Raw genomic sequence first — 21221 nt, forward strand, 5'->3', positions numbered from 1 at the left:
CATTCTGATTAACCGCATATAATCTAGTAGGATTTTCCTGACATTTTCTTACTTGCATTTAACAGAAAAGGCCATGGTCTGTAAACCGCTTGCAAGACAGCAAAGGGATCTCATTGTTGAAAGTTACCAGTCAGAAGGTGGGTATAAAAATAAATAAATTCCAAGATATTAGAACCTTGATGAAGACAGTAATCAAGATGTGGCTTAAATTGTCACAACAGTTACATTACCTAGAACTGAACGTGCCTCAAATATTAATAAAAATACTAGAAGAAAATTGGTCTGGAACGCTGTCAAGAGGAGAACTGCAACATTAAAGGAGCTGCAAGAAATTTTGGAAAATACTGGTTGTCTACTGAATTATGACAACAATCTCCAGTATTCTTCATATGTCTGGCCTGTGGGAAAGGGTGGCAAGATGGAATCCTTTTCTTAGAAAGAAAAATCATTAAAGCCCCAACTTGTTTTTCCAAAACCGATGCGCGCTTATGCTGTGATCAGTCAGTCAGATTGACTGACTGATCACAGCACCCTGAGTCCGGGGGCTGATGGCATAGGTCCCCGCACCTCTTCCCGTGCCACCCAGCCATCAGTGACAGCTGTCGGCACTGAACTGTCACTGCGTTTTTACATGCAGTGACTGTTTAAAGTCATGACGGACATAGCATGTCATGGTGCCAGAAGTGACACCCGCTCATGACGTGCTATGTCCATCATTAGTTGTAAAGGGCTTAAAGGGGTTGTCCAGTACTTTATTATTGGTGATCTATCCTTAGGATAGGTCATCAATATCAGATTGACCTGACAGCTATCGATCAGTTTTGTGTGTCGGTGGCTGGAAGGGAATAGTTTCGAAGCAGAACAGCAGAGCTCCGCCAACCAAATAGTGATTGACTGCGACCGAATACTTCACATCCGCTGCTATTCAAATAAATAGAAGTAGGTTGGCAGCATCCCACTGTGTATGAAATGCAATGTTTCACTCCACACAATTATCACCCGTGGGGACAAGATGTAAACAGTTAATTGGTGGGGTGTCAAGCCCCTACCTATTTTATATTGATGACTTACCTATTGGATATTGGAGCTATTGGATATGTCATCAATATAAAGTTACCAGACAGTTCCTTTAAGAAAATAGTTTTCACTTACTCAAAGAGCAATGTCAATTTATATAGACAAGAAAAGCACCAGTTAAATATTATTTATTTTATTAAAATAGCATATTCAACCACCATAAACTGATAATACTTTATTTTCTTTATCCAAGAATACACTTAACAACACAATAGTGACTCAAAATATTCTTATTTATCAGAGCTGCTTTCAAATTGAAATGTACAGCTTTGTGAACATTGAGGAGAACAAAGATAAGGTTTAAGTAACAAAAAAAGACAAAGCTTTCCCACATGTTTTCCCACTCTTCAGGAGTATATCTAAATTGGCAGTATGAAAGAGTGGACCCTTACAAGACTGCCCCAATGTAATGCATAGAGTACATACCATATTAATGGACCTACCATATTCTTTAAACATATATAAATAAATTGGCATTTTTATTTCCATGTCTGCTTCAGCTTCAAAAAGAAACTAGTAATTTAAACCCGTTGTATTCGGCAGAGTCTGAAAGGACTAAATGGTGATTCTTAGCTGGCCCCACCACCAGCAATAGGGCTGACCTGTCCTCAGACAGTTGTCAAAAACAGTCACGGCAAGATATATAAAATGTGGAGATTTCCATGTATTTCCTACTCTACTGTACATAGAAAGACATCTTTAAAAAGTGCAAGGCAATGTTTGCAGTTCTCAAATGTTATTAGGCACATCCATTCCTTTAAAGCAAGCTTCATAGGGAAATTCCAGTTTTATTCTTCATGATAGCCCCTCAGAAGTCTCTATTTTCTTGTAAAAGAAACAAGGGGAAAGGGAGAACAAAAATTACATCCTGTAAACCATCAAGATAGCCCCTCTTCTTCACGGAGTGTTCAGTTATGTCGCATTCTACCTTTTTTTATTCTCTCCGGTTTTGGCTTGGGTATATATTGGTTATTTGCTTGGTATTCAAGTTCTTTACTAAAGTAGTGAATTGTTTTATTCAAGCCTTCCTCTAGTGGAACCTGAGAAGAGAGAATAGCAAGAAAAACCATGTTACCGTAGCTTTCTGAACTTACACCAAAGTCAACAAGAACAATCTAAAAAAAAAATAGATTAATAGTATATATATGAAATGATATAATATATAACTAGTGTTGAGCATTCCGATACTGAAATATCGAGTATCGGCCGATATTCGCGGTATCGGAATTCCGATACTTAATTCCGATACTTTTACAATATCGAATACCGGAATCGGAAGTTCCCATAATGCCTGCGCTCTGCAGTGTCTCTGAAGTATGACAAGCTGGATGGCAGCGCTCAGCTGAGATCCAGCCTGTCATCAGAATGCCATCCCAGCGTGGGAGAATTCTCCTGATTGTTTAATAGCCGGCGGGCGGTAAAAAGCCGCCGGCTTTTAAACAATCACACAGCCCCATACTGCTTCCCCGCAGCCTCCCACCCCGCAGCACCAAGGAGCGGGGAGCGAAGGACCCGGGCGGGGAAGCCGGCAGTGAAAAGACTTCACCGCCGGCTTTCCCGTTCTGTGCTGCGCTTTCCCGCCGGTTATTTCAAATGAACAGCTGAGGTATCAGGTGATGCTGATCAGCTGTTCATTTGAAGTAGCCGCGGTGCCCTCAGAGGGTTCACGTGAGTTCATGCTTGACTGCATTGCATGAACTCACATGAACTTTCCTGAACTCACATGAACTTTCCCACGGCCGCACAGGTCAGCCTCACCTCCCAGACGATCAGCCCGTCATGATTGGTGTGTGTGGGTGTCTGTGCGAGTGTGTGCGGGGTGTCTGTGCGATGTCTGCGGGTGTGTGCGATGTGTGCGGGTGTGCGCGGTGTCTGTGCGATGTCTGCGGTGTCTGTGCGATGTCTGCGAGTGTGTGCGGTGTCTGTGCGATGTCTGCGAGTGTGTGCGGTGTCTGTGAGATGTCTGCGAGTGTGTGCGGTGTCTGTGCGATGTCTGTGAGTGTCTGCGGTGTCTGTGAGATGTCTGCGAGTGTGTGCGGTGTCTGTGCGATGTCTGCGGGTGTGTGCATGCAGGCAGACATAGGCCGATGTGACACTACTACTCCCATCGGCCTATGTCTGTCCCCTGTCCACTCGTGCCAGCAGGATCAGCTCGATGGGAGCAGTAGTTCCCATCAGCCTGATCCTGCTATATAAATTTCCCTACTGTGTCCCCAATAAATTTTAAATACATTTCATTGGTGGCCAGTGGTTACCTACAATAAATTAGTTCATACATTACCTGTCCCCGCCGATCGCCACCTAAAATAAAGTAAAAAATAAAAAACTACACCTCACCTAGACACCTAATTCCCCGAAGCCATCGATCTCCTGTAATAAAATATAAAATAATAAACCACAACCTTATCCTTACCCCTCCGTAGTAGTCCACGAGTGTCCCACGAAGATCTCCAGTTTAGAGCAGCCACATAGAATGTGACCGCTCTGAACCGCTGCCGCCGCTAGAATGATGGGGCCGTAAAGCAGCCCCGTCATTGCATAAGCGGGTTCGCCGGAGTTCAGGCAGCGCTGCTCCGGTTAGCTCCTTTACGGCCCTGCTGTATCGTGAGAAATTCCCACGGTACAGCAGTGCGGTAAAGGAGGTCTCCGGAGCTGCGCTGCCTGAATGCACTCCGGTGACCTCAGTCAGTGGCTCCCGCTGCCGGGAGCGGACGTGTTCCCGGCAGTGTGAGCTTACAGCAGCCATGCACAGCTGTCACCATCTCCAGATGTGACAGCTGTGCATGGGAGATCAGCGCAGGAACGTGGACAGGTAACTATTTTTTTTTTAGTAAACTAAGAATTAAATAAAATTGTGTGTTTTATTTCAAATAAATTATTTTTTTCTGGGTGTAGTGTGTTTTTTCTTTTTAACACTTTGTAGGTTAGTAATGGGGGTGTCTTATAGACGCCCATCATTACTAACCTGGGCTTCATGGCAGCTGGCGCTGACATGAACCCCAACCCTATTACCCCACTGCCACCGCACCAGGGCAGCGTGGAAGAGCGAGGCTAAGTGCCAGAGTTGGCGCATCCTATGGATGCGCCATTTCTGAGGCGGCTGACGGCTGGTGTTTCTAGCCTGGGAGGGGGCCAATATTCATGGCACCCTTCCTGGGCTATTAATATCAGCCCCCAGCTGTCTGCCTAGCCTTTGCTAGCTATTAAATAGGGGGGACCCCACGTCATTTTTTTTGGGGGGGTCCCCCATTTTAATAGCTAGTAAAGGCTAGGTATTCAGCTGGGGGCTGATATTAGTAGTCTGGGAAGCTCCGTGGGTATTACCCCCTTCCCAGGCTTCAAACATCTGCCCCAGCCGTCTGCTTAACCTCCGCTAGAGCCTAAAATTATGGGGAGCCCCACGCCAATTTTTTTTAAATAAATCCTTTATTTTAACACTAAATGACATTTGAGGAGTTAATAAAGATGCAGTCCCTAAATTATTATTTATTTTTTAATTGATTTTTCCCAAAAATTTTGACGTGGGCTTTGCCATATTTTTGTATGCCAGCCAGGTACAGCATCCAGCTTCTATGAATGCGCCATTTTCCGGGGTGGCTGCGGACTGCAATTTGCACCGGGGGGGGGGCAGAAAGCTTGGGCCTCCCTGCGCTGCAGATTCCAGCCCCCAGCTGCCTAGTTGTACCTGGCTGGACACAAAAATAGGGAGAAGCCCCACGTATTTTTTTTTTTAAATTATTTCATGAAATTCATGAAATAATAAAGAAAGAAAGGGCTTCCCTATATTGTTGTGTCCGGCCGGGTACAAATAGGCAGCTGGTGGTTGGGCGCAGCCCGTTCCTGCCTGCTGTACCTGGCTGGACACAAATATAGTGCGAAGCCCCACGTCAATTTTTTTTTAATTATTTCAGGAAATTCATGAAATAATTTAAAAAAAAAATACGTGGGGCTTCGCCCTATTTTTGTGTCCAGCCAGGTACAACTAGGCAGCTGGGGGCTGGAATCTGCAGCGCAGGGAGGCCCAAGCTTTCTGGGCCCCACCCGCTGCAAATTGCAGTCCGCAGCCGCCCCGGAAAATGGCGCGTTCATAGAAGCGCCATCTTCTGGCGCTGTACCCAACTCATCCAGGGCCCTGGTGCGGTGGCTCACTGGGTAATAAAGGGGTTAAGGCCAGCTTGGCATTATCAGCTGGCCCTAAGCCCGAAATTCATGGGGTCACGCCAATATTAGACATGACCACCATGAATTTCTAGTAAAGTATTTAAAAAAAACACAACACCCAGAATAAAGTCCTTTAATTGAAATAAACACACAATTCTTTATTGTTCTAAATTAAACTATACTTACCATCACGTCCATTCCAGCTGAAGCCAACGATCTCCTGCAATAAAAGAAAAATAATAAAGCAACCTCATCCTTACCTTTCCATGGTTCCCACGACAGCTTCAGCTCTGCTACATCGAGATGACAGGCTGGACCGCAGCAGAACGCTACCATCCAGCCTGTCATCCCGCAGACACTGAGAAGCGCAGGCATGCTTGCGCTCCTCAGTGTCTCTCTGTGACGGCATAAAGATGAGCCGAGGTCATGTCCAATGAACTCGGCTCACCTCATGCACGTCACTGACAGCGTGGGAAAATTCTCCTGCACTCAGCGCTTCAGCGTGAGAATTTTCCCACGCTGTCAGTGACGTGCATGAGGTGAGCTGAGTTCATTGGACATGAACTCGGCTCATCTGGATGCCGTCACAGAGAGACACTAAGGAGCGCAAGCATGCCTGCGCTTCTCAGTGTCTGCGGGATGACAGGCTGGATGGCAGCGTTCTGCTGCGGTCCAGCCTGTCATCTCGATGTAGCTGAGCTGGAGCTGTCCTGGGAACCATGGAAAGGTAAGGATGAGGTTGCTTTATTATTTTTCTTTTATTGCAGGAGATCGTTGGCTTCAGCTGGAATGGGCGTGATGGTAAGTATGGTTTAATTTAGAACAATAAAGAATTGTGTGTTTATTTCAATTAAAGGACTTTATTCTGGGTGTTTGTGTTTTTTTTTTAACTTTGACTATGGGGTTAGTAATGGGGGTGTCTTATAGACGCCTCTCCATTACTAACCTGGGCTTGATGTCAGCTGGCATTATAAGCTGACATCAACCCCAACCCTATTACCCCACTGCCACCGCTACAGGGCAGCGTGGAAGAGCGAGGCTAAGTGCCAGAGTTGGCGCATCCTATGGATGCGCCATTTCTGGGGCGGCTGACGGCTGGTGTTTCTAGCCTGGGAGGGGGCCAATATTCATGGCACCCTTCCTGGGCTATTAATATCAGCCCCCAGCTGTCTGCCTAGCCTTTGCTAGCTATTAAATTAGGGGGGACCCCACGTCATTTTTTTGAGGGGGTCCCCCATTTTAATAGCTAGTAAAGGCTAGGTATTCAGCTGGGGGCTGATATTAGTAGCCTGGGAAGCTCCGTGGGTATTACCCCCTTCCCAGGCTTCAAACATCTGCCCCAGCCGTCTGCTTAACCTCCGCTAGAGACTAAAATTAAGGGGAACCCCACGCCAATTTTTTTAAAAATAAATCCTTTATTTTAACACTAAATGACAAGTACAGTAATCAACACTGTCACTGTACTTCTTATATATGTGACTGACATGTTTCTATCTATCTAATCTATGTATGATTCTCTATTCCTTATATTCTAAATTGCCGGGTACAGATGCTGAATTGCCGGCCGGCTTTTTTAAAGAGACGGTGCATGAAAACACTATTATATTTTTAAATAAATCCTTTACACTAAATGACAAGTACAGTAAGCAACACTGTCACTGTACTTCATATATATGTGACTGACATGTTTCTATCTATCTAATCTATGTGTGAAGCTCTATTCTTTCTGTTGTAAATTGTCGGGTACCGGTGTATGCCGCTGATGAATTGCCGGCTTTTCGCGTAATACATTCTACATTATTCTTAGTTGTTTTACTTCATGTAGAATTAACCTACAAGGAAAGAAAGGGTTTATTTTCATTCCGATATTTGTGTCCCATTGACTTGCATTGGTTTCCGGTATCGGAATCGGCGATATCCGATATTTTTTGGGTATCGGTCCGATCCAATCCGATACGATATTTCCTGATATCGGAAGGTATCGCTCAACACTATATATAACACACATACAGATATATATTTTTTTACCTCTACTGAGGCAGTGATGCTATGATTAAACTCCAGTATACATACCACAGGTTCCCATCCAAGTAGAAGCTTGGCTTTCCTGATATCTGGTTTTCGCCTTTGTGGATCATCTTGAGCTTCTGAAAGAAACTGTATTTCTCCACCACTATAATGGAAGAACATATACTTAATAGTGGTTTGTGTTTTTTTTTCCTTCTTTGAACCATTAAAAAAAAAAAAAGCAAAAAAGATTATTGACTTTGGCGCTCCATGGCATCTTAACCAGCGCAGCACGATCTTCCTCGGTTGACACTCGAATGCCGGCATCTTGCGATTAGTGGACCCCAGCAATGTCATGAAGAGCATTTTACCATTATATGGCAGGGTCTATGTAATCGCAAGAAGTGCCCATTATGTTGGCATTCAAGTGATGGCCCAGGAAGTTTCCTCTTCCTTGGGATGGCAGCCGCAAAGTACAAAAAGTACACTGGACCAAGGTAGTGAAAATCTTTTTGCTCATCTTTATAAGTCATAGAATGTTAAGTGCAGTATCGTAGTGTCCAATGTTTGCCATGGGTAAAAAATAAAAATATGCCTGGCCTATGATGTTCTCCTACCAAAGCCTCATTAAGACGCCAATTTAAACACGAAAAACACTGATAGAACTTGTACATATTTTATAGTCTACGGCGCAGTTCACATGTTTGTATTTTGGGGCAGACCACTGCAAAATTACCCAAAGACATGTCCGATTTTGATCAAGTTCACAGGTCAAACTCGCCAAGTCTATGGGTCCATTAAAGAAAAAAGAAAACATATCACATGTGCTGTCTGTTTGCTTATAGAAGCCCGAAACACCAAGTTTTTATTTTGCTTTTGCATATGAGAAAACAAAAAACTGATGAAGCTGATGGTAAAACGGACACGGACCAGAACACAGATGAAAAATTGTTCAGTTTTTTTGGGTATGAGAAAAATCATCGTCTGAATGAGCAATAACACATGTAAGTATAATGCATGAGAAGGACAAGTCACAAATGAGGTCCAGCAGCAGCGTGGTCACAGTGAGGGCACCTGCTCTATTTTCCAGAGGCCAAATGGATATGGAAGAGCAGTTTCCATTTAAATATCAAGAATGGAGACTACTTTTTTTTACTTATTTATTTTTTACTGGAGAGACTATTTTTGCTGTAAAAGTTCGGAGTTGCAGCATAACCAAAATATTTTTGTAAAAAAAAATACTCTGTTCATTATCAAAATTGTGTGATAAAAAGAGAAAAGAAAATACAGTGGTCCAGTGGGTGGAGTAACTCATTCATTGCCAGTATGTCTTGAATAATTAGACCGTGAAGGCCGTCAATCACGGATCAGACCAGCCCCCGTCCCTCTAATCCAAGAACAAGCAAGAATTTAAAGGGGTTTTCTCAAGAGCAAGTGTTCATTTTAATCATCTTGGAATAATAACAATTCAATGTATTAAAATAAAATGTTCCTGCGCGGAGATAATCTTATAAATTGTCCCTTGCTGTGTCTGACCTTGCAGGAGCATGGTCTGATCATACCGCAGCACCTGGCTGGGGGAAAAAAAAAGTATGTGGACATTACAACACGAGATTGCAAATGATTCTCTGAAGTAAAACATTGTTTAAAAACAGGCAGTGAAATGTTTTACCTCAGAGAAAGAATCATCTGTGATCCCGTGCTGTAATGTCTGTATAATCTTGTGCTTCCTCCCCTGCCCAGGAGCCATTACACAGTACACAGCAGGGGCACATTTATAAGATCATCTCCACACAGGAACATTTTATTTAAATACATCCAATTGTGGAAATTATTATTATTCCAAAAACTCTTGATTAAAATGAACTTTTGTTCGAGGGAAAACCCCAATGGATTTACTTTATACTGTATCAAATGTCCAGTATACAGCAATCTGCTCAGATGCTCCTTGACCATAACACAATGCCAATAGATTTCAGGGCATTTTCATGGGGACAGGTTCCCTTTCAATAGGAAGATACGAGCTGCAAGGACAAATAGTGACAATTGGAAGAATACATTTTCATTTAGACAGTGATGTAGCAGAACATGCCTAAAAAAATACCATTTACATGTTATGTCAGTAGACATTTATAGACTGGGATAAGGCAATTTTACAAGCCAACAAGAGTGCATTGCCATTGGGTGAAGATATAAAATCAATAAAACACTTGTAAGAAAAAAAATTTGGTATCAATACTAATCACAGACCTTTATCAGCAATTCACGCACAGTGCACAATTATCCACCTTGTGATTACACATCTAATAAACTATTGGCAGGATTTCTCAGGGGGGCGAGAACTCACCAACAAGTTGCTTAATTAATCTGGCAAATTCCAGGATGGTGTGCTCTTCTGGGTTTCCAGAAGCATACAGTCTAGATCACGTGAAGTCATTATCGGTCTTTACTCCTCTTTGGTCAGACCTCATCTGGAATACTGTGTACAGTTTTGGGCACCACATTTTAAAAAAGACATAGACAAACTGGAGCAAGTTCAGAGAAGAGCGACCAGAATGGTGACTGGTCTGCAAACCATGTCCTATGAGGAACGGTTGCAGGATTTGGGAATGTTTAGCTTGCAAAAAAGAAGACTGAGAGGAGACTTAATAGCTGTCTACAAATATGTCAAGGGCTGTCACATTGTAGAAATGTGACACCCCAGGGGTCTGGTTGCCACAGTGATAGAGATATTACGTCTGAGAGCAGGTGGGAGGTCTCTTGGTCAGGGATCCTATGCATGCCACACCTCCTGCCCAGTCCTGGGAGGGGAAGAACTTCCCCTATATAAACCTAGGGCTGAGGCAGGGTTAGTGAGTAGAGAAGAAGTAGAGACAGAGAAGAGCAGCAGATATAGGAGAAGAACATCAGGAGCTCTGTGGGAGCAGTGCTATAAGGAGTCAGGGGCTGGCAGCTGCAGAGCTCGCCCTGACTGAGAAGCTATCACCGGACCCGGAGTCCGAGGCTGTGGGGACTAATCTTTACCCAGCAGCAGAAACCGCCCGGCAGGGGATTTCAGGTCCTCTGGCCAAGAAACCCGAAGGCACGGTCACACGCGTGGGACCAGCACCGCCGTCGTGGAGCGGACGCCACTAGAAGGCCCCGAGTCACCGGCCATACGGGTGAGCACCACACGGTACACTCAGGGACGTGGGCTACTTATACCCGCCTCTAGCAAGGTAGCCAGAAGAGTACAGTCAGTTTGGGAGGCCTACAACTCCGCCTGGCCAGGGGAGATCCCATCTGCTCAAGGACTGACCAGGCCCCGATCGCTAGCCAGTACTCCGGGAGGGTCTATCTTTATCACCAGTAAAGACCCTGAACTACACCGCATCGTCTCTGAGTGATTCCTGATACCCCCATCATCCACGTCGGCTGCCCTGAGGCCATACCCCTCCCGTTGGGGGTGATACTACCACACTGCACAATCCTACCACCGGCCTCAGCGGTCTGCCCTGCAGCGGCAGCTCCTTCGCTGCATTCAACGGGTGGCGTAGTCGTCCAACATCTACCGCTAATACAACGCCACTTAGTCTGACTCCCTGGGCACGGACCGGGTCACCGCCACGAGACTACAACCCTCAACAGATCCGGCTCCGGGTAAGCTCCTGCATGCGCAACGCTGTGCGACACAGGCCCAGGTGCGTCAACACAGGTGCGTCAACTTTTGGCGTAGTCGGCAGGATTCCGTGCCCGCAACCACCGGGTACTGCGTGCCTGAAAAAGACTGTTCAAACTTACCTGTGGTGAAGATTCCGGCGCCATCTTCAGCCTTCTTCCCGCCATCGGTGAAGATTCCCGCCATCCGGCGCCATTTTCAGCCTTCTTCCCGCCTTCCATGGAGTTTTCCCGCCGTTGGACGCCATCTTGAAGATGTCGCGCGGGAAGAAGAGGGGCGTGGACTCCGAAAGCGCGCGAGAACTGAAGCCCCGCCTCACGTCCGGACGTCGCGTAAGGTCCTGGAAGGAGCCCAGCAGACGCCGACGTCACAGGAGCGCGACGGAAGGTCCTCAACCTTGACGATCTACTGCGGAGCCGCGGCCTACGGAAGAGGATCATCGCAAGGTAGGCCACGGTCCACTAGGGGGGAGGAGGATGTCGGATACGGAGGAGAGCTTCACTGCCTCAACCCCCGCCAGCGCCACCGCTGCTGCAGTCATGCCTTTCACCATGCCCTATATCCCGGGAGCGGAATGGCTACCCCAGTACTCAGGGGAGTCACATACCCTGCATGACTTTAGAGAAAAGCTGGATAGCCTCTTCCAGGTGTACCCCCTCACAGAAGAGCAAAAAGTGAGCATCCTGGTGGCCCAATTAACTGGGGCAGCCCGAAGGGAGGTAAAGTCCTGGCCACCTGGGGGGAGGACTGTCGCAGGGATACTAACCCGGCTGAGGGACACCTTTGATACCCGCACCTCAGCCGAGATCAAGCTTAGATTCTACGGGTGCAAGCAGCGAGCACACGAGAGTATAAGGGACTATGCCCTGAACCTACAAGAGGCCCTGAGAGCCATTAAGCAGACCGACCCTGACGGCGTGGGAGACGAGGACAGGCTGTTGACTGAACAATTTATAGAGGGTTTATATTGCAATGCCCACCGAACCCAGTTGCGGGCAATGGCCTTACAGGACCCTCATCTGGGATTTGCACAGTTCAAGGACAGAGCCATCCGGGTGCTCCGAGAACCGGCACCAGGTGGCGTTGTGACCCACAGACGCCCCACTACCACTTACCACCAGGAGGCGGCACCCTTGTCGGCAGGGCCTGTGGGAGCTGATGCGCAGGCTTTGAACAATGACCCGGCTCCAGACCTGCACCATCAGGTCCAAGAGCTAGCTAAAAGCGTTGCTGCGCTAACCCGAACTGTGCAGTCTTTACAGGTTTCCACTCCAGGGAAGATCCAGCTGGCATCCGGACCGGAGGACATCCCGTGGCGTCGACCAAGGAGGACCCCACCGGCCAGAGGGAGACCCAGCGACCGATACAACGAGGACGGACGACCCATCTGCCGCCGCTGCAATCAACCCGGACATATGGCAAGGTACTGTCCTTTAAACTGGCACAACCTGGGGTAGAGGGCCAACCCCCAGGAAAAAGATCACCAGGCCCATCGAACTGGCGCGACAAATATGTGGGAGGACGTCCACTCTTACCCGTCGTACTGGATGGCATTCCTATGAGTGCCCTACTGGACACCGGGTCACAGGTCACCACCATCCCGTACGTGCTCTTCAAGCAGTACTGGAATGACTCGGATATCACCCGCTACCCTGACGACGACTTGAGTATCATCGCCAGCAATGGTCAGCCCGTGCCACAGATTGGATTTAAAGAGGTGACCATTAAAATCGGTAGAGTCGAACTGGCAGCACAGGGACTGATCATTGTAGACATTGACAAACACGAGAGTCACCCAAAGATAACTCTAGGAACTAATGTAATTGAAAATTGTCTTGCAGAGGTGATTTTCCTTTTACAGCAGGTTGCCAAGAACGCCAGCTCCGGCCAGCAGCGAGTGCTCCAGAAAGAGATCCGGGCACTGATGCGACGGCAACAGCTAGAACTCTCCGGTGGTGAGATTGGTAGCGTGCGAATGTGTGACCCTTTCCCTATTGCCATGCCCCCGAAAAGTGAAATGATGATTTGGTGCCGGGCAGCTATTGGTCTGAGAGGTAGAGATTACCAGGCAATGGTAGAACCAGTTTACTCAGACAGTAGGCCCACCATTTTGACAGCACGGGGGGTGGTCAATGTACGCCATGGGAGGGTGCCCGTTCGCATAATAAATATCGGGAAGAGGGAAGTGTACCTGCCCCGGTATGCCACGCTAGCCAAGTTATATACCATTAACCAAAATGCTATACAATCTGTGGAACCCTTGCCTCCATCTCACCCGGAGGAAGGTAACGGCTCTAAGAAAACAATGGAGGACTGGTGTCAGCAACTACATTTGGGTACTGACTCCACTCCCTCACACCAGAAACAGGGAGTCTATCGGGTGGTTCAAGAGTACGAGAGAGTGTTTAGTAAACCCCCGTTAGACTTCGGGCGAGTCAAGGGGGTAGAACACCACATCCCCATGGGAAACCATCCTCCCATAAAAGAGAGGTATCGACCCGTACCCCCTGCACACTACCAACACGCCAAGGGGATGCTTAGAGACATGAAGGAGGCTGGGGTGATCAGGGATAGCTGTAGCCCCTGGGCAGCTCCACTAGTCTTAGTCAAAAAGTAAGACAACACCATGAGGATGTGTGTAGATTACCGGAAAATCAACCGTATCACACACAAGGATGCGTACCCCTTACCAAGGATAGAGGAGTCTTTGGCTGCTTTAAGATCTGCTAACTTCTTCTCTACCTTGGATCTCACTAGTGGGTACTGGCAGGTTCCTGTAGCAGAGGCGGACCGGGAGAAGACCGCATTCACCACCCCGATGGGACTTAGCGAGTTTACCTGTATGCCGTTCGGACTCTGCAACGCACCAGGAACCTTCCAACGATTAATGGAGTGCTGTCTGGGCCACAGAAACTTCGAGACGGTCCTGTTGTACCTGGACGATGTCATCGTATATTCTAAGACTTATGAGGACCACCTGAAACACCTGGCGGAAGTGTTCGAAGCTCTGGCAAGCTACGGCCTAAAGGTGAAACCCTCCAAGTGTCACCTCCTGAAACCAAAGGTGCAGTACCTGGGACACGTGGTGAGCGCTGACGGAGTGGCTCCCGACCCTGATAAGATCACCGCAATTAAGGAATGGCCAAGTCCCTCCAGTGTAAAGGAAGTGCGGCAGTTCCTCGGGTTGGTAGGCTACTACCGCAGGTTCATCCCCGGTTTCACCAAAAAGGCAGCTCCTATGCAGGACCTCCTGATAGGCCAGTCCCGGAAGGCCAAGAACCAGAAGCCGCCCTTCAGATGGGAGAAGTTGGAAGAAGAGTCCTTCCGCCAGCTGAAGATGGCCCTCACGGGGGATGAAATCCTGGCGTACCCGGATTACAGCCAGCCCTTTATCCTCTACACCGACGCAAGTAACATCGGGCTAGGAGCCGTGCTGTCCCAGATCCAGCAGGGGAAAGAGCGAGTAATCGCTTACGCCAGCCGAAAACTGCGACCCACCGAAAGAAACCCTGAGAATTACAGCTCATTTAAGCTAGAGTTCCTGGCAGTGGTGTGGGCAGTCACCGAACGCTTTAAGCACTACCTCGCTTCTTCCCGGTTCGTCGTGTACACGGATAACAACCCGTTGACACACCTGGACACAGCAAGACTCGGTGCCCTAGAGCAGAGATGGATGGCCCGTCTGTCCAACTACGAGTTCACAATCAAATACCGGGCAGGACGCTCCAATACCAACGCGGACGCCCTGTCCAGGATGCCAAACCTACCGGTCGTAGGAGAAGATCCAGAGGGACTGGAAGAAGTCGAACTCCCCGCGTTCCACCGTCATGGGACTATCCAGTATTCCCACCGGGTAAGGAGTAAGCAAGCTGCTACGTTTAATCCCTTGCCTCACTACAACTGGGCGGAAACGCAAGACAGTGACCCTGCCGTCCGACTGGTGAAGGAGATGCTGACTCGGCCAGAGGCTCACCTTGACCCAGACGCTCCGGAGGAAGCCAAGCAACTGTGGGCTGAGAAGAGTCGACTGTTCCTTTATAAGGGGAAGTTGTGCCGCCGAATGGTTAACTCCCGGACGCATGAACTAATCTGGCAAGTAGTGGTGCCACGGAGAGACGCAGCCGTGGTGATGGAGGCATACCACGACGGGGCTGGACACTTCGGATGGAAGAAGCTGGAGTTCCTGCTGCGCGGGCGGTTCCATTGGGTAGGCATGAGGGGAACCATCGAGAGGTGGTGCAGAGACTGTGGCCCGTGCAACCTGAGGAGGAAGGACCGTGCCAGCCAGAAGACTCCCCTGCAGTCCATCGTCACCCGGCAGCCGTTGGAACTGGTAGCCTTGGATCATGTAAAACTGACCCCAAGCAGAAGTGGCTACGTCTACGCACTAACCATCGTGGATCACTACTCCCGGTTCTTGGTTGTCGTCCCCGTCAAGGACTTAACAGCTCGAACAGCAGCTAGAGCCTTCCAGCAGCATTTCTGCCGTCCACACGGGTACCCGGACCAAGTGTTGACAGACCAGGGACCTGCCTTTGAAGCGGAGGTCTTCCAAGAATTCTGCACTCTGTATGGCTGCCGGAAGATAAGGACGACACCCTATCATCCGCAAACTAATGGACTTTGTGAGAAAATGAACCAGGTGGTGATAGATCTTCTGAAAACATTGCCCCTGGAAGAACGCAGTCTGTGGCCTGAGAGGCTGCCCGACCTAGTGGACCTATACAACCACATCCCGGTAGGTTCCACCAACTGTACCCCGGCTTACCTGATGAGGGCAAGACCTGGGAAGCTACCTGTTGACCTGGAGATGGGAGTCCTGACACCCAAGGACACTTTACCAGAAGCAGACTGGGACACAGAGAGGCAGCAGCAGTACCGGAAAGTACAGGAGAGCGTGGAGCGAAGTCTCTGTCAAGCTAGGGAAAGACAAGAGAAAACTTACAACAAGTGTGCTCCCGCTGTTCCCCTGGTACCCGGAGAGCAGGTCTTGAAGAGGAAAAGGCGGCTCCACAAGTTGGACGACCAGTGGGAGAAGGACCCGTACATCGTACTGCCCTCAAGCCACGACAACCCAAAGGTCTGTACCATCAGTAAAGACGGAGGGGAAACCACAACTATTGTATCCCGGGATCACCTGAAGAAGTGTCCCGAACAGCTACGGAACCCTGAAGAGGAACAAGAAGACCCTCGACCCGTAGAGGAAAGGGAAGATATGGTTAGTACTGTGCTCGGAGACTTCCCTCGGTCTTGGACTCAAGTCAATGGCGCAGTTGTGGTACCCGTACTCACCTTCCTCCAACCAGCATCCCAAGCACCTACGGAGCAACAGCTAGAGCTGGAAGAACAGCCGGTCCAGGAGGCAGAAGACCCCACACCAGCAGACCAGGAGGATCAACCCTCTGCTTATAGTGAACCTGCCATGCCTCTAGTGAGCCAAAGGGCCCGTGGACAGCTGCCCAGTTTACCCTTGACAGTTCCTACACCCTGTAGTTCGGGGCTAGACAGTCAGCTCCGTAGGTCCACTAGGGCCACTAGAGGCCAGTTACCCGCACGATGGAGGATTTGAAGTGTATAAGTTGTTTTATTTATGGTTACCTGTTTTTCTTGTTGCTTGTAAATAATTATGTGTTTCTAGTTATTTTTAGGAGTCCTTGGTGGATTTACCGGGAATCCTTGTACAATTAGTTGGAGCGTAACCCAGGATGGACTAAAAGACTGATAAGGACTCGGGGCAGGACAGACCCCTACCTGGTTACGTCTCCCTGTTTTGGTGAAATGGACACCTTTGTTTTCTTCAAAACTGCACCCGGTTGCGGACACGCCGTAACCATCTTTATGTGTTTTTCTTATTGTATTATTATTGTTTATACCTTGTTATGTTTTTTCTAAAAATATGTTTAGTCCCGGAGTACTAAAGTTCACTAGGGGGGAATGTGACACCCCAGGGGTCTGGTTGCCACAGTGATAGAGATATTACGTCTGAGAGCAGGTGGGAGGTCTCTTGGTCAGGGATCCTATGCATGCCACACCTCCTGCCCAGTCCTGGGAGGGGAAGAACTTCCCCTATATAAACCTAGGGCTGAGGCAGGGTTAGTGAGTAGAGAAGAAGTAGAGACAGAGAAGAGCAGCAGATATAGGAGAAGAACATCAGGAGCTCTGTGGGAGCAGTGCTATAAGGAGTCAGGGGCTGGCAGCTGCAGAGCTCGCCCTGACTGAGAAGCTATCACCGGAGTCCGAGGCTGTGGGGACTAATCTTTACCCAGCAGCAGAAACCGCCCGGCAGGGGATTTCAGGTCCTCTGGCCAAGAAACCCGAAGGCACGGTCACACGCGTGGGACCAGCACCGCCGTCGTGGAGCGGACGCCACTAGAAGGCCCCGAGTCACCGGCCATACGGGTGAGCACCACACGGTACACTCAGGGACGTGGGCTACTTATACCCGCCTCTAGCAAGGTAGCCAGAAGAGTACAGTCAGTTTGGGAGGCCTACAACTCCGCCTGGCCAGGGGAGATCCCATCTGCTCAAGGACTGACCAGGCCCCGATCGCTAGCCAGTACTCCGGGAGGGTCTATCTTTATCACCAGTAAAGACCCTGAACTACACCGCATCGTCTCTGAGTGATTCCTGATACCCCCATCATCCACGTCGGCTGCCCTGAGGCCATACCCCTCCCGTTGGGGGTGATACTACCACGCTGCACAATCCTACCACCGGCCTCAGCGGTCTGCCCTGCAGCGGCAGCTCCTTCGCTGCATTCAACGGGTGGCGTAGTCGTCCAACATCTACCGCTAATACAACGCCACTTAGTCTGACTCCCTGGGCACGGACCGGGTCACCGCCACGAGACTACAACCCTCAACAGATCCGGCTCCGGGTAAGCTCCTGCATGCGCAACGCTGTGCGACACAGGCCCAGGGGTACGTCAGAAGGATCATCTTTATTCTCATTTGCACAAGGAAAGACTAGAAGCAATGGGATGAAATTAAATGGGAGGAGACACAGATTAGATATTAGAAAAAACTTTTTGACAGTTAGGGTGATCAATGAGTGGAACAGGCGGCCACGAGAGGTGGTGAGTTCCCCTTCAATGGACGTCTTCAAACAGAGGCTGGACAGACATCTGTCTGAGATGATCTAGTGAATCCTGCTTTGAGCAGGGGGTTGGACCAGATGACCCAGGAGGTCCCTTCCAACTCTACCATTCTATGATTCTATGATTCCCTGTGGAGAAGACAACAGCAGATTACAGCTTTAATTGCAAATTGTAATTAATAACCTCAATGCGGAGATGAATTTAGGATTGGCTTACGGTTCTTTAAACTCCAATTACTTTTCCAGGTGAAATGGACAATCATGTACAAAATAATGATATTGTAGAATAGTTTTACCCTTCAGCAAGTCACGTGCCATTCAATTCAATGTGTTGCCTCCCTATCATACCAATGTGGTTCCATGCTGCCCTGGCTTTAGGCTATGTTCACACTGCATTTTTGCAGTGTTTTTCCCACACAGAAATGGGCCAAAACGCTAGTGAATTCTTCTGCCGCTAATGCAATGACAATCCTGAAGTGCTGTGCACATGATCAGGAATTTTCCTGGCAGGATTTGCATTGCACTTAAATCTGCAGCATGTCAATTCTTTGTGGGTTTTTGCCGCTTTTTTCACCCATTGAGTTGAATTCAGTCAAATCTGCAGCAAAAACGCAGGTATAAAAATATTTGCGGATTTGCTGTGTATTTGATTGACTCCATTTAAGTCAATGGGTCAAAAAGATGGCTAAAGCACACAAAGAATTGACCGCGAGTCACATGCGTCAGCTGATGAGAGACTACTCCTCCCATCAGCCTACAAGAGAGCAGGCGCCGCTGATGGGAGAAGTGGTCTCATCAGCAGACGCCTGTGCTCAAAGTAAAAAAAAAAAAAAGTTAAAATAAAATTGATATTAAAATAATATTATACTCACCTATTCGCCGTAATCTCGAGTGTCCCATGGCGATCGGATCACCCGGCAGCACTCTATACACTGACAGGAGCGTAATCGCTCCCGGCAGTGTTTAGCGCTGATCTGCCAGGACAGAGGTCACATTAGTTCATCAGCTGATGAGCTCCAGTGACCTTACTTACGACACAGAATTTTCTCACACAGCAGTGGTGCAGTAAGTAAGATCACCGGAGCTCATCAGCTGATGAACTCATGTGACCTCTGTCCCGGCAGCTCAGCGCTATACACGAACACAGGAGTGATTCCACTCCTGTATCAGTGTATAGCCTGCTATCCTTTAGAACATGTGCATCAGTGATTGCTGATGTGACTGCTCTAGAACTGACCCAGATCTTCATGGGACACTCTGGATTATGTCATCACAGCGGACAGGTGAGAGATATGATTGTAAAAAAAAAATAATGAAAAACAGATGACAATGGCTTCAGCAGATTAGGCGTTAGGCGAGTATACTGTGTTTTTTATTCTTAAATAAATGATTAAAACAGTGTGGACTTTTATTTCAAATAAAGGATTTTTTTCAGGCCGTGTGTTTATTTAAAAACTTTTACTATGGGGTTAGTAATGGGGGTGTCTTTTAGACACCTCTCCATTACTAAGCTTGGCTTCATGTCAGGTGCCGATACAAAGCTGACATGAACCCCAACTCTATTACCCCACTTGCCACCGCACCAGGGCAAGTGGGAAGAGCGAGGCTAAGAGACAGATTTGGTGCATCTTATGGATGCACAATTTCTGGGACAGCTAAGGGCCAATATTATTAGCTTTGGAGGGGCCAGTATCCATGGCCCCTTCCCTGGCTATTAATATCATCTCAAAGCTGTCTGTTTAGCCTTTGCTGGTTAGTTTTTATAGTGGGACCATATGTGTCAATTCTTTTCAGGGGGACTCCTGTAATCTAGCCAGTAAATGCTAATCAAACAGCTGTGGGCTGTTGTTAATACCCAGGGAATATTTTCAGCTAATGGATCCTTCCCTGGCTAGTAATATCAGCCCTCAGTAGTTGGCTTTCCCTCTGCTGGTTACAAAAAGGACGCGGGAGCCCACAGCATTTTTTTAATTTAATTCATTTTATTTCATAAACTCACCCGCAGCATGTCAATTTCTGTAGCTGTAGATTTTGACCGATTGAAATGTCATTACATGTGGTGGATCCGCATGTACTGACAAAACTGTGGCATTAGGGGTAATGGGATTAAGGGGTAATAGGATTAGGTGTTGCTGACACCAAGCCCTCGCTTTAGTAAGGAAGAGGTGTCAGCCAGACACCCTCATTACTAAACCTGTAAGTAAAGACTTAAAGTGTTTTATTCTCAGTGTGTGTTTATTTGAAATAAAACAGACACATTCTTTAATCATTTAAATTAACCCAATATACTCACCCCACGGTAATCCAAGGGTTAAAGCCATGTCCCACGTTTCTTTTTTCAAATATCTCTATTTAGCTCCAAAAAGCATTCATTGCTGCACAAAAACTCTTAAAAAAACAACAAACACAAAAACGCAATGTTTTTGCTGCCACGAGATGCAGAAACCTTGCAGAAATTTCTGCAATCAAATACTCAATGTGCGCACATGACCTTAGAGTCATTCAGGGCATGTCAATCTACATCAGTCACAGCATAAATTGACAAGCTGCATATTGCAAGTCCAATTTACACTACAGATATTCTTAATAGATCAAATGTGGCTGTGATGCATTGGAAAGGGGTGAAGTTTAGACACAACCCTAAACCACTTGCAATGCACTGTGTAAGGAAAGAATGCTGCAAAACAAGAATGCTTTAACGAAAAAAAAACAGAAGTGTGAATAGTTTATTTTTATCAATTAATACAATTAAAAGTGAATGAACAAATGAGCAGTATAAATCAAATCAATATATTTGATCAAATTAAAGTGGGGAGAGAAAGATAGGTGTCAGCAGCAGTTACAGACTGCATGCTTGCTAGGCAGAAGCAACTAAGTTATTGCATTTCTTGTGCAATCATTTATGTAAAGGAGGGGGGGATTTTTTAACTGTGACTGTATCTCACAAAGTGCACATGTCACATTTTAAATTAATGGGGGGCAGTTTTGAAATATATGGCGCATGACTCGGCACAATCCAGACAGAATGCTGTTGCTTCTAACAGCGACACTGTCAGTTTAAGGCCACGGCTCCACTATCAGTATTCGGTCAGTATTTTTTCTCAGGAGTGGCAGCCAAAACCAGGAGTGGGTGATAAATGCAGAGTTGGTGACTTGTTTCTATTATACCTTTTCTCTGATTGTTCCTCTCCTGGTTTTGGCTCCCACTCCAGAGAAAAAATAC

General features: G+C 47.5%; 1 pseudogene; it reads right to left on the reverse strand.

Annotated features, from left to right (window-relative positions):
• Positions 1-1339: 1339 nt before the first annotated feature.
• Positions 1340-21221, reverse strand: part of LOC141157767 (UDP-glucuronic acid decarboxylase 1-like) — a 100496-nt pseudogene continuing 80614 nt past the window's right edge.

This window comes from Phyllobates terribilis, unplaced genomic scaffold, assembly GCF_046119375.1.
Source record: "Phyllobates terribilis strain yellow unplaced genomic scaffold, ASM4611937v1 Scaffold_8__6_contigs__length_399053987, whole genome shotgun sequence".
Lineage (NCBI taxonomy): Eukaryota > Metazoa > Chordata > Amphibia > Anura > Dendrobatidae > Phyllobates > Phyllobates terribilis.